This window comes from Equus caballus, chromosome 8, assembly GCF_041296265.1.
Source record: "Equus caballus isolate H_3958 breed thoroughbred chromosome 8, TB-T2T, whole genome shotgun sequence".
Lineage (NCBI taxonomy): Eukaryota > Metazoa > Chordata > Mammalia > Perissodactyla > Equidae > Equus > Equus caballus.
Genome location: NC_091691.1, coordinates 59934742 through 59948526, shown reverse-complemented (window position 1 = coordinate 59948526; position 13785 = coordinate 59934742).

Genomic DNA, 13785 nt, shown 5'->3' with positions numbered 1-13785 from the left:
AAAAGGTTCTGCATCTGTCCTAAAGGAAAATAAGGATTTGTAATTTTATTAGTTTTTAGTAATTGCCATTAAATGAATGTACTTAGGTACCTCTTTCTAAAATAAATCAATCAAAGAATACAGTAGAATGTGAAAATTTACTGTAATGGAGTATTTCTTCCTTGACGTTACTATATTTTCCTGGATAAGTCACTTATAATTACGCCTTTTGACTTAGTAATTTATTTACTTCAGATTAATTTTCTTATTTTTTCAGATTATTTCTTCACCTCATATTACCTTATTAACTGCTAAGAATCCTTGTCTGTCTTCATTCTTTAGGAGGTCATGACTTATGAGGTTTATGACTATAAGTGAGTCCACGCACAAGAGTGGGGAAAAAACAAAAACAAAACCTTTGCTGACTGTGAATACACAGAGTATTTTAGCAGCCAGGAGAGAAAAATGGTAAGAGTTGTGGTGAGCTTCTTTTCTTGACTCTTTCTTACCAGCACATTCGCACCTTTGTTTTCATCAACAAATATGTCACAATACTTTGTCATCTTAATATCTTCATTATCACCTATTTGAGTTCCAAGTGTGTATATATATACATTTTTTTTTTTTAGGAAGATTAGCCTTGAGCTAACTACTGCCAATCCTCTTCTTTTTGCTGAGGAAGACTGGCCCTGAGCTAACATCGGTGCCCATCTTCCTCTACTTTATATGTGGGACGCCTACCACAGCATGGCTCTTGCCAAGTGGTGCCATGTGTACACCCGGGATCTGAACCGCTAAACCCCGGGCAGCCGAGAAGCAGAACATGCACGCTTAACCACTGCGCCACCAGGCTGGCTCCATCTAAGTATATATTTCTTAAGGAAATTTCAACTTTTACTTTTGGTGAATAACTCAACCCTAATATGTTTCAATAATCTTCTCATTTCTTACTAATATTCATAAGATGCTAAGTCTGTGGCTATGCAGTTTTAGGACCTTATAAAGCAGAGGAAGATGGGCACGATGTTAGCTCAGGGCCAGGCTTCCTCAGCAAAAAAGAGGAGGACTGGTAGTAGTTAGCTCAGGGCTAATCCTCCTCAAAAAAAAAAAAAAGGACCTTATAATCATATTTAATTCTACTCTTTCTTTCGTTCTCAGTAAAGAGTTAATCATGATCTTGACACTTTCTTTGAATTATCTTTCATATTTATCTCCTATAAACGTTATCTTTAGGCCCTATCTTTTCATACCTGGGGATCTGAAAAGTTCTGAAGAGTCAAACCATCCTCTGTTTTCTCCTCCTATTAAATTTTGCAGCATAAATGCCACCAATGTAATGCTATTAAAAGCTTCTTTAATAATGTTGTCTCTTTGCTCACAAAATTACTCAGACTTCTTGTTGTCTAAAAATTATTAAAATTCTTATGTCAGCAATTCAAAAGCTCCTCTAATCTAGTCTCCACTGCCTTTTCAAGTTTATCTAGAATTTCCCTTTTGAAGCTTCTAATCCAGTCAGATTATAATTTATTAAATATTCATCTTGTGAATTCATGCTGTGTTTATTACATATTGATTCAGCTTTTAGGATGATTTATACATGAGATGACTTTCTGTCTCCTGGAAAAACTCCTTCCTTCCTCCAAAAGCCATTTCAAATTTCATCTGATCCAATAAAGTCTTCCCTGAATATTTCAGAGGAAAATGATATTTTCCTATTGCAATATCCAATTTCTATGATTTTTGAATAATTTCTTATACACGAACTTGGCCTATTGGCCCCAGAATTCCATGTTAGATTTCAGAGAACATGATCCTTCATCAAAGAATTCAATATAACTTTTTATATGGTTGAATCAAAAAGTAACCAGGGGCGGGAGAGGGATAGAAGGCATATTTCTTAGGAATTTGGAAACTAAACTTTCTATTATTTATGAATAACAGGAATCCCTGTTGACTATAATTGGGAAAGTAGTTTTTTTTGGTCTCTGTACAAAGGCCAATATCAGATGAGCATTTAGGCTGAGCGTCTCTCTCTTCTCCAAATGGAGAGAGCCTTCAGTTCAGCGTTAAAGATCAGTGACAATGATGGCAAGGGTGACCTCCTCTGCCTGTCTTATCAATTCTATGGGCAAAAACCCAGGTTTTTAGTGTTCAGAGTAAATTAACTAACAATAAGTTAAAGTGCAGTGAAAAATCAGTGGCAGTAAGAGTACACCCTAAATGACTTTGCTTTAAATCATGAAAATTTAGGAAAAAATCGGCTGACACATGCTGCGGATCAGATACTGCTTGCTCACTATCCTAAAAATTGTTTTGCTAAAACTGAAGAGCACTCTATTTCCTTAATAGTTGAAAAGAAAACATATTAACATTCCTTAAGACGTTGTAACTTATACATAAATACATACATATATATATTTTTTGCTTGTTTGTTTATTTTTATCCAAATTAACAGTTAAAGTTTATATATAAGATATTCTACATATTATCTTTTGCTCCTAAAATGACTGGAAATGCATTTTAAATTCAACCTGAGACTTCGCAGCCATACGTTTCTTTACAATGTCTGTTTCCATTGCCTGCTTTCTTGGTTTGTGCACTTTTCATCTTTTAGATTTCAATAATGTCATATAACAAGTTTTCTTGCTCCCAGTTATTTTACTCTCTGATCTTTATGTTACACAGAAACAGAAGAATCTTCCTAAAAGGCAAATCTTGTTCCTTCTCATTAGATGGCTTCCATTTGATTAGAGGAGAAAGTCAAACTCCCTACTTTGGCATATAAGGTATTTCCAGAACTGGCTTTTGCATCCTGTTCACTCCTTACACTGTTCAGAACTGCATCCCAAGCCATAACTATTTACAGCTCTGCAAAGTCACCACAATTTTCCTCATCGTTGCCTCCTTCTGGGGAACGTACAAGCTCTACTCTCCTCCTCTTCCTGATCCACGTGTTTGGCAAGAACCTATTGGTCTTTTACATTTCAGTTCATGCACCACACTCCAGAAAAATTCATGATAAATTTTCTTATTTCCAAAAGAAAATTAGCCATAACTTTATAGCTCTGACATACACTGTATTTACATTTTATAATTTATAATTTTATAATTCATTCTCTATCCCACACGGCTGCTTTAACTACATGATATAGCATCCATGATATAGTACAGTTACTATAAAAAAACATTAGTTAAAAATGACCAACTAATGAATACATGTATCCATTTAAGAAAGCTTACATGTGGAGATAACAACTTTTCCTCCAGTGAAACACTGTGGATGTCTTGATGATTAGTACATTCCAATCAAATATCAAAAAAATTGCAGAAGTGAATACCCATTATGAGAAAAAGCAATACCAGCATCAAATGTTCATACAGCATTTCCAATATACTAAGTGCAATCTAAGGACCTTGTGTGTATTGACTGATTGAGGTCTCCAAATTTCATTCAGTTCCTTAGAGATGAAATTCTGTGGAGTTCATCAGTTTAAACCTAGTACTTTGAATAGAACTTGACCATAGTAGATCTAATCATATAAAGAAACTATAAACTCTATTAGCATTTTTGGAGAAATATAAAGGCATGCTGCTAATGAAGTCTTCAATACATTACTATAAATTAAATTTTGTCTTACTGAAGTTTTGTGCTTACATTTCTAGTCCTGTGTAGCCCAATTTAAGGTAATTTGAAATGTTTTAGAGAACAGAGGTAGTTTTTCAATTATTAATTTTATAATTATAATTAATATAGTCTTACTACAAAGATATAATTCATTCAAAAGCTATCTCATGCATAAAACATCCTGTCTTTCACACATGGGAATGCATTAATTTTTCTTTCTTTCAACATTCTGCGAAATCATTTATTATCTTTTGCTTTATCCTTAATTATTCGCATACATGTTTTCTTTTAGATTGTTGGTTCCTGTGGGCTAGTCTAGCTGCCAGACTAGACCCCACCCATCTTTTCCTCCCCACACAAAACCTAGATATAACATGATAAGCAGCATGGACTAATGAGAAGAAGAAAGATCATAAGTAGGAATACTGAAATATAGTCCCAGGTCTGCCAGGAAGTAGCTCTGTTACCTTAAATAAATGTCTTTTTTTTACTGGGATTCACTTTATTCTTACCTGAATAAGGGTTTAGGATTAAATAATCTCAACTATCTCTCTAGTTGTAACATTCCATTACCCAATGAGACACTTAAATGTTTATGTTTCATTTAGTCATATCTATGAATGAATCCTGGTTGTTACGACAAGAACTTAGAATTTTTTCTAAAAATTGTTTCTATATAAAAATAAACTAGATACTAGCCCAGCATTCACTCACTTATTTTTCATTAATGTTAGAATCCCTTAGTCTGGGGCTTATGGGAAGCCAGAAAAAGATATCTTACCCAGCTTTCCTTGCTGTATCTAGTTCTGACCTGGTGACTAAGTTTTGGTAAATAGGATATTAGTAGAAACAATGAGTCCATTTCCCAGGTTGTCCTACCAAAGAGAATGCACATGCCCTTCACTTTCTTCTTACTCCTTTCTGCTGGATGGGATACAATGAATGAATTATGGCGGTGAGTTTTCAGATAAGAGCAATACCGGATACTCAAGAAGAGTTCATTAATAACATGGGAAGATCTGGGATCCCAACCCTATTTAACCACTACACCATGCCTGGACTGCTTATATAGTCTATTACGCCAAAAAGGATAAATAAATTCTTTCATAACAGACTATTGCTTTGCTTTTTATTATATCAGCTAAACCAATACCCTAACTAGTATCTAGTATTTAGAGTCTAATAAATCTCAACAGAATTGTAAGTGGCAGTAGTATCTATAAAGCAGCTCGAACTGGACATTTTGCACTTACTACTCTAAATTGTTACTCCACACTTCTCCACCTTAGTGTACAGGAGGCTCACCATTAAAAACTACACCACTGGGGGTGCTGGCCCAGTGGCAAATTGGTTAAGTTCATGCGCTTTGTTTCGGCAGCCTGGGGTTCACAGGTTCAGATCCTGAATGTGGACCTACACACTGCTCATCAAGCCATGCTGTGGCAGCATCCCACGTACAAAATAGAGGAAGATTGGCACAGATGTTAGCTCAGGGACAATCTTCATCGCCAAAACCCCCAAAAGACCAAAAAAACTACACCCAGTGGGATCCCTTGCCTTGTAGTTTCCAAGTGGGTTTATCGAATAAAAAATACTAGTAAGAAATTAAAGGGAAAGGGGAGTTGGATGTTGGAGTAGTTGTTGTTGTGGCTGCTCCTCTGCCGGTTCTTAGACAATGTTTTCTTCTCTAGGTTGAATGTTTGCTTCTATCAAAGAGCATGGCTCCAGTCAGGAAGCCTCTTCCTACAACTACAGCTATTCCTTCCTTGGGGAGTTTCACCATTCCTTGGCTGCCTTCAGTTCTCTCTAAAACATTTTAAGTGGCCCCTTTATAACCTTCCTTAATTTTCTCATTTCTTTGTGTATTTCTGGCTAAGAACTTGATTGATCAAGAAGTGGCATGAGAGGTGGATCTGGAAAACAAATCCTTTTCATTGGGTTCTTGGATTAGCTACCCAAATATTTGATGAGTGTATGGATAACATCCTTGCCAGTGGAAATGTGTCCTTAGCACTATGTTATGTTGCCATCACACTTATTCAAATGACCCAGTAAAAGCAGAAAATAAAGGGCAGTAAAGGGCAAGACATTGAAAGGTCAAGTGATAGTGAATGTAGTTGCTCTGAAACAACAGTGATGATAATGATTATGGGGTCAGCTGATTGCTTTTGATGTTCCCTAAAAGAGTACACATAGAAAATAATAAATTGAAGTCCTGTGAAGATGAATTCAGAGCACGAGTGAAAACTCAGAAAGCCTCTATGGCAGTTCTGAAGCAAAAAGAAAGGTCGGGCTGAGGACCAAGCTTGGATTCTGATTGTAAGCATTGCAGAGTTTGCATTTCTGATTCAACACTAAATCCTGTCAACTCTTTTATATTAAGAAAAGGCATCAGTGAGAAGGAGTGGACGTTAGGGTGTTGGATTGGAATATTCAGCCAAATATAAATGAAGTTTGGAACTTTGAACTACAAATTCCTCTGAATTTTCCCAAGGCTGTCAGAATCAGCCTCTCTTACAACTCTCGTATCCCTATCCCTAAGGAAACCAGCCATCCCCGAATGGAACCTTTCAATGATAATTGCATCTGTTGCCTTACAAGGTAGTTCTGATTCTCTTCATTTTCCACTCTAGTTCTCCTTATTGCTTCTAGATCTGTAACAAGATTTAGATCCCAGCATAGCCTAGATGAATGAGTACAAGAGGAGATAGAGTAAAACAAATAAACAAATACATAAATAAGTTCCAGCACTATGCAATTTGTATCGGCAGAAATCAGAGGTCCATGTGTGGAAGCTGCCTTAAAGTTATCAGTTCAAGAACAACACAGTGATCTTTTATTTGACTCAATTTACTGATAGAGACACATTCTTCTAGGATTCAGAATTCAGTGAGTTGGCTAGAGCACCTTTGCTATGGTGAAGTAGCATTTATAGGTTTCCAGGTTTGCTGTCAATGACATTTTCATGTTAGACCTTCCTTGACGTGTTGCTTAGGAAGGAATTTGATGATGCAGGGAGATGAAGACGTTGGAGGGTCTCCACCATGTGTGATCAGCTCCACTACTTTCTCATCATTCTTTAGGAGAGGCCATCCCCACGCTCTTCACCACATACAGGAGGTGCACTGGCAGGGTGGGCACCAAAGTCTTTGCAAAGCTCCATGGTGACTGTATTCTCTGGATCAGAGATTAGGCTGTAAAACTGAATTCTCAGATCCTTGGTGAGGATAGTGAAATTGCAGTTACAGAGACCAGGTGGTAATAATTAATCTTCAGAGAGAAAGTAAGTGAAAGTATCACAGCAAACTAGAGCACTCGTTCTCAAACTTGGCTGCACATTTTACTCAGCTTTGGAGTTTTAAAAAATACTGATTCCTGTCTCCCACCTTTAGTGATTCTGATTGAACTTGTCTGGGTAAGGCCCAGGTAATTGAATTTTTCAAAGCTCCCCAGGTGGTCTTACTGTGCCGCCAAATATGAAAAGCATAATCTAGAACAAAAGAGTGGTAATCAGAATGTGTTCACAGAACAGATCTGTGGTGTTGGCTAAATTGATCACAAGGTTCCTAGGAATGAAATAGACTTTGTGTTAAGGTGTTATTTGGCATAAACAGGCCAAACTATTCTAGGTCTGGTAGGTAGAAATCTCCACAATGTGGATTCCCAGTCTCTTTTTTGGTTCACAGCACTGAGCCATCTCATTGAACTGACTGAGAAAGAGGCCAGTTGCCTGTGAGGAAATGCTGCATCCACAGCAACAGGTGTGCAAAGCTTCCTCCAGAAGCACCAGTGCCATTTGTAACAGGAGAAGGCACACTGAAGAAAGGGGGATAGCCAGACTTGTCAGTGGTTATTGCATAGTTATTCTGAACTTATACTGATCTCTGGACCTGAATGCCGCTGTGACTTGCCAGATAACTGGGAGCTTCTGGAGGTCATGAGATAGATGGAGTCAGTCCCAGTGAGTCTGGCAGGGCCTCAGCCCCATTCTATGGTACTTTCCCAGTCTCCAAATAAGTAGTAAGAACGCATGTACTACACTTTATAATTGGAAGAAACCCCACATTCTTTCCCTAACCTGCAGAGTAAACACTATTATGGTAGAAACAGCTATATAAAAGCTTGGGACAAGCCCTTCTTCCCCGATATGATAGTAAACCACAAACAGTGCTGCATACCTAGGGAAATAACAAAGATTTAAACCATCACCAAAAAGAGGAAAGATCTAGGGGCACTAATTTTTACCACATTTTGATGTATCTTACGTCTCCGGTTGGTACAAAAGGCAGATGAGTTTTAAAGAATGAATATGGAATATCAGAAACTTAGTTACATGGTGATGCTAATCCCAGTTGCAGTTCTAGATAGAGCATCTTTACTATAGTAAACAACCAGACGTGCAGCTAATGTAATAGCAAATGCCTTTTTTATAATCTTTCCTATAAGTAAATATAAAAAGGGGCAACTTGGATTTATGTGTAAGAGACAGCAGTATACATTCACTGTGCTGCCACAGGCCTATATCAGCTCTTCAGCTCTCTATATAATACAGTCGAGAGGGACCTTGATCTTCTTGATATATCACAGAATATCATGCTATTCACTTATATTGAAGATACTATGCCAGACACGTATGGTGATCTGGGAGCAGTCAGCATTCTAGATACCACAGGAGAATTCGTGTATGCCAGAGGATGGGAAATAGACTGAAATGCTTAGGGGCCTGCTACATTAGTAAAGTTCCCAGGAGTCTATGGTTCTTCATTATATCAGAATATCCTTTCCAAAGTGAGAGATAAGTTGTTCCACCATCTACCACCAAGAGAGTCATTGTGCTTCACGGTGTCTTGGATTCTGAAGGCACCTTATACGCCATTTTGGATGTTACTTCAGTATTTTTACTGGGTAACCCATAAAACTTAGTTTGAGGGGACCTGAAGCAAGAACAACTTATTTAGCAGGTCTACGCTGAAATTCAAGCTGCCCTGCCACTTGAGCCTCATGTCCCAGTAGACCAGGGGTGCCAGACTGAAGTATGTGGATGAAGTATGGCTCTTCACCTGTTTTTTATGGCCTGTGAGCTAAGAATAATTTTTATATTATTAAATAATTTTTAAAAATCAAAAGAAGAATATTTTATGATATAGGAAAATTATATGAAATCTGAATTTCCATGTCCATAAGGCAACTTTTATTGAAATATAGCTATACGTAGTCCTTTACTTATTGTATATAAATGCTTTCATGCTACAAAAACAAAGATGGATAGTTGTGATAGAGATTGTTTGGCCCATGAAGACAAATATTTGCTATCTTCTCTTTAGAGAAAAAGTTGCTGGTCTCTGCAGCAGAAAAAACAGGAACTTGCAGTGAGCCTCTTGGCAGGCCTGAACAAGGAACCATGCCTCAGACTCAGTTTTATACTAAGGCTGTGTTCTCTTTTTCCAGGGACACAAGCTTCTGTGGGTTGAACATCATAGAAGTCTCCTCACCTAGGTTAATCTAGATATTGCCACTATTAAATGTCGCACCTGTCAACCTCAGAGGCCATTTAAAAAGTTGCTCCTGGGATGTTTCTAGAATCCAAACTCCTTATGATAAATCACCAAGTGAAAGTGTGACCTAAAATGCCCATGATGATTTGGGCATTATCTAATTCACTAAATCATAAAATCGGGTGTATATTTCAACATTCCACGTAAAACTGGACAGGAAGTGTGAAAACAAAACAAAGAGGGACCAGAAGAAGCAAGTACACGGCATAAACAGGTACCTTAGACATCCACAGTAACTGTTTCTTCTGTTTTACTGCCTCTCCATATCATAATCAAGCTTTGTGTGGCGTTCTCTATGACCACCTTATGTGGAGGGAAAAGCATGCACCTGCATAGTATGTTGATATACTGGAAGTGGATAGCCACTGTATTATAGCCCCACTCAGGGGATGCCTGAAAGTTGCAGTGAAGGAAAATCCTCCTAGGGGACAGAACTTTGAGCAGTACATCTTATTTGTCCTTTCATGTGGAAGGGGAGACTGTCTAGGGAAAATGTCTATGCTAGCTAACTGCTTGGATGGCTAGTCAAGGCTTTGAAAAGAGCAAGATTTGCAAGACTGGTGATAAGTCTGGGCAAGAGGTAAGTGAATGGACTTCTGGGTATAGGCTCCAATGATGAAGATAATTGTGTTCACTGTAAATGATCATTAGAGAAAATTTATTTCAGAGGATGCTTTAAATAAAAGGCTAGAGACTATGACCCTGCAGATAGATATATTGACTCTTTCCCAGACGTCTTTCTACTTGCTTGATAGATCCACATATGAAGTAGTGATGGAGGTTGGCATAAAGGCCACGTATGATTTCTATAGCTTGGAATTATCCTCCCAAGACTGAACTGATTATGCCAGACCCCAGAGGCTAATGCTGAGCACCTGATATCACATTATTTCCCAAAAGAGTAGCCATGTTCCTGGTAGCAGTCTTGTTACATTGTTCCCTTTCATCATATCTATCCCCACACAAGGATAGATATAGATCGGGGATACACGTATGCCTTCCTGCCTATAACACTTCTGCTAGTGACACACACTATCCAGGGACTTTCAGATATCCATTTCTATGATATGTCACATAACGTCACCAGCAATCAAAGTGTATGTTATCCATTTGTATGGTAAAGAAGTAAAGCAATGAGCTGGCATCCACAGAATTCACTTACTTAGCATATGCTCATGATTCAACTGCAGCTGGCTTTATAGAATGGTGGAACAGCCTCCCAAGAGTTCAGTTACAGTGCTGACTGAGAGACAAGTCTCTTTAAGGTCATGGCATTCTCCATTCATCACATAGTATAAGCCATAATCTGGAAGCCATTTTATGGTGCTATCTTTAGTATAGCTAGAATACATAGAGTACAGAAACAAAGGGGTTGGGAATGGAATGTTTGCTTCTTACTATTACACAAAATAAATCATGGGAAGAATTTTTGCTTCCTGTCTCTATGACCTTGATTTTGGTGGCTTTAGAAGTCTCAATGTCCAAGGTAGAAATGCTTCTACTGGGGGACACAGTAACATTCCTTTAAATAAAAAGTGAAATTACTCTCTCTGTTCCTCATGCCCTGCAGAGAAGAGGGTCACTATCCTGACAAAGTGATGGATCTTTATTATCAAGGAGAAAGTGGGTGGCTGCTACACAGTGGGACAAGGAAGACAACGTCTAGAACCAGAGGATTCATTGGTTTTAGTATCCCCTTATCAAATAGCAGTCCATGGCACACAGTAGCAGTCCAATACAGACAGGACCACAAAGGATGCAGATCCTAGGAAGAAAGGTTTGGGTCACCCCACTTGGTAAAGAAACTTATCCATTTTAAGTAATTTCAGAGGGCAAGAGGAACATTAAATGGGCGTTGAAAGATGAAAGTACAGAAAAGGGACTGTTAGAGCCAGGTTTTACGTTAATTGTTTCTTTCCTTCCCCTTATATTAGTAAATGGTGGTGGCTAAAATTTTATATTTTAGATGGGAATATATCTATAGTACTATCATCCTATGTATTTTGTATGGATACACAAACTTTTCATCAAGAAAAAGAACAAGAGTAGATATTGAGAAGCAAAAGGGTGGACTGTGCTGGGTATTTTTGTTTGTTTCACCCTTCCCCACCTTATTCTGTTTCCTGGGAAGTTCACTTTAGAGACTGTATCAATGAGCTCCTTTCCCATAGGGTTGGGTTTGACTAGTGGGAAGCACCTGCAAAAGGTACGACAGGAGAGTTGGGTATCCTGTCAGTGTTTATTGCATAGTTATTCTGAACTTATACTGATCTCTGGACCTGAATGCCGCTGTGACTTGCCAGATAACTGGGAGCTTCTGGAGGTCATGAGATAGATGGAGTCAGTCCCAGTGAGTCTGGTAGGGCCTCAGCCCCATTCTATGGTACTATCCCAGTCCCCAAATAAGATAATTTGAGATTGGGGTATTGATTCCTCTGACCCCTGCAGAGTTTATTAAACACCACTACTCCTTCTTGGGCCCCTGCTTACAACCATAGTTACATTTGCCATGTTCTAGCAACTGCTCCATTTTCTTACCTCTTCAGATCTATGCATATTAACAGCTCTTGCTAGCCCTGGGGTGCTTCATCCAATCTTTCCAGTTTCCTTAATTGCTCACACTTGGTATATACTGTTTTCAGTAATATTTCCTCAGATATAATTCAAACACATCCTGTTTGAGGGTGAAATCTGTTTCCTCTGGAGAACCTGCGTGATACAAGCACAGAGTAGGCAAAATATTGAATGCTAGGTATTATTTTTCCTTCTACCTCTTAAGTCTAAAATATTAAAAGTTCCAGGTAAAATAGATGTCATTGTCTTAGAATATGTCACCAATACCATATTTCCCTATGGCAATTCAGTCCTAGTCTTGATAAGAGGGTAATATGAGAAGAAATGGATCTTTTTTGTCTTTTTGTGCATGCTTTAGAAAAATGACCTTTAATGAAGTCCACTGGAATATAAATGCAAACAGCCTTTAAACATTTTTGACAAGCTTAGCACACTCATAGCCACTATTGCTGTATAAAAGAAAGTTTGTTAAATAATTTCTATTTAATAGTTGCTAATAATTATAGTTTCCTCCATGTAATTTTGGTTTTCATCATGTTGTATAGTTTTATTATTGTTGTGAAGAATTTTAAACACTTCATTCAAGTGATGAAATTTTATATGGATGAGAAATTTATTATGACACTACAAAATAAAAATGAATAATCTAAGCTTAATTACAGATTTGGATCACCCTACCCAGTTATTCTCAATAAAACTGACTAAATGATAAAGAAATACAATCAATGGATATATCCAAGTAATACTTAACTAAACTAGCAAATAATACTGAGTGTCACAGTAATTTGTGCTGACATTTTAATCATTTCAATATGGTAACAATATAAATTTATAATTTTATAAAATTATTTCTGTGTTTCTTTATTACTTTGTTTTATTCTTACATCTTTAGCAATGTTAATAAATACTTTTGTGTGTGCATGTGAGGAAGATTGGCCCTGAGCTAACATCTGTTGCCAATCTTCCTCTGTTTTATGTGGGACACCACCACAGCATGGCTAGATGAGGGGTGCTGGGACTGCGCCCAGGGTGCAAACCCATGAACCCTGGGCCGCCAAAACAGAGAATGTGAACTTAACCACTATGCCACCAGGCCAGCCAATAAACACTTTTTAACTTGGAATCTAAACCTACATAACATATCATAGAATATGGTTTCAATTACTGAAGAGTTTGCCTACAAATATAGTAAAATTACTTTTACTTTACATGTATAACTTCAGCATGGTTTTATACACATATATTTACTTAAATATAACATACCAATTGATAAGCATATATAGGATGTTTTCTAAAATAAACTATGAAACTGATAACTACATTTATAAAAGAATCAACATAATGATTAACAGTCATCATTAAAACTGTTCTCTGTATAATCCTTTGGAGATTAGGTAATTAGGTGGCATTCCAGGGTGTTCTGGCATCTGCAAGTAGGAGTTATGTGGGGATTTACCTCTACAAAATAGAAAAATAGAGCTAGAAGTATCTTCCAAAGTATTTATGAAAAGAGACTAAGACAAGAGAGATATTAAAGTTCAACCAATTAATCAAACCTAGGAAACCTAATCAACATACTTCTTTCAGAGGGGAAGGAATGTTATTAGAAAATTTTCTTATGTAAAAATAATTCACATTTCATGTGGGATTTTCTGCCCCTACCAGCAACAGCTAGATTAGATTGTCTAAACCACCTGCTCTCCCTCACCACCAATATCCTATCTGTTCCTTTTGAACATCTGAAACTCATGAAGTCACAGATGGTAGTAAGACAGCCTACTTCCTGGGAGTCTATCTTCCTTCTGACTCCAAGTTCTTTTTCTGCTGAATTGGTTCAGTTTCTGGATCATCAGCTTATGAGCTGTTCCTACTGCTAGAGTTGTCATATTTAACAACTAGAAATACAGAATTTTAAGTCAAATTTGAATTTCAGATAAACATGACTATTGTTTTTAGCATAAGTTGGCCCTATGCAATATTTGAGACATACCTACTCAAAAGACTTATTTGTTGTTTATTTCATTATTTATTTGATACATTCAACTGAGTGTT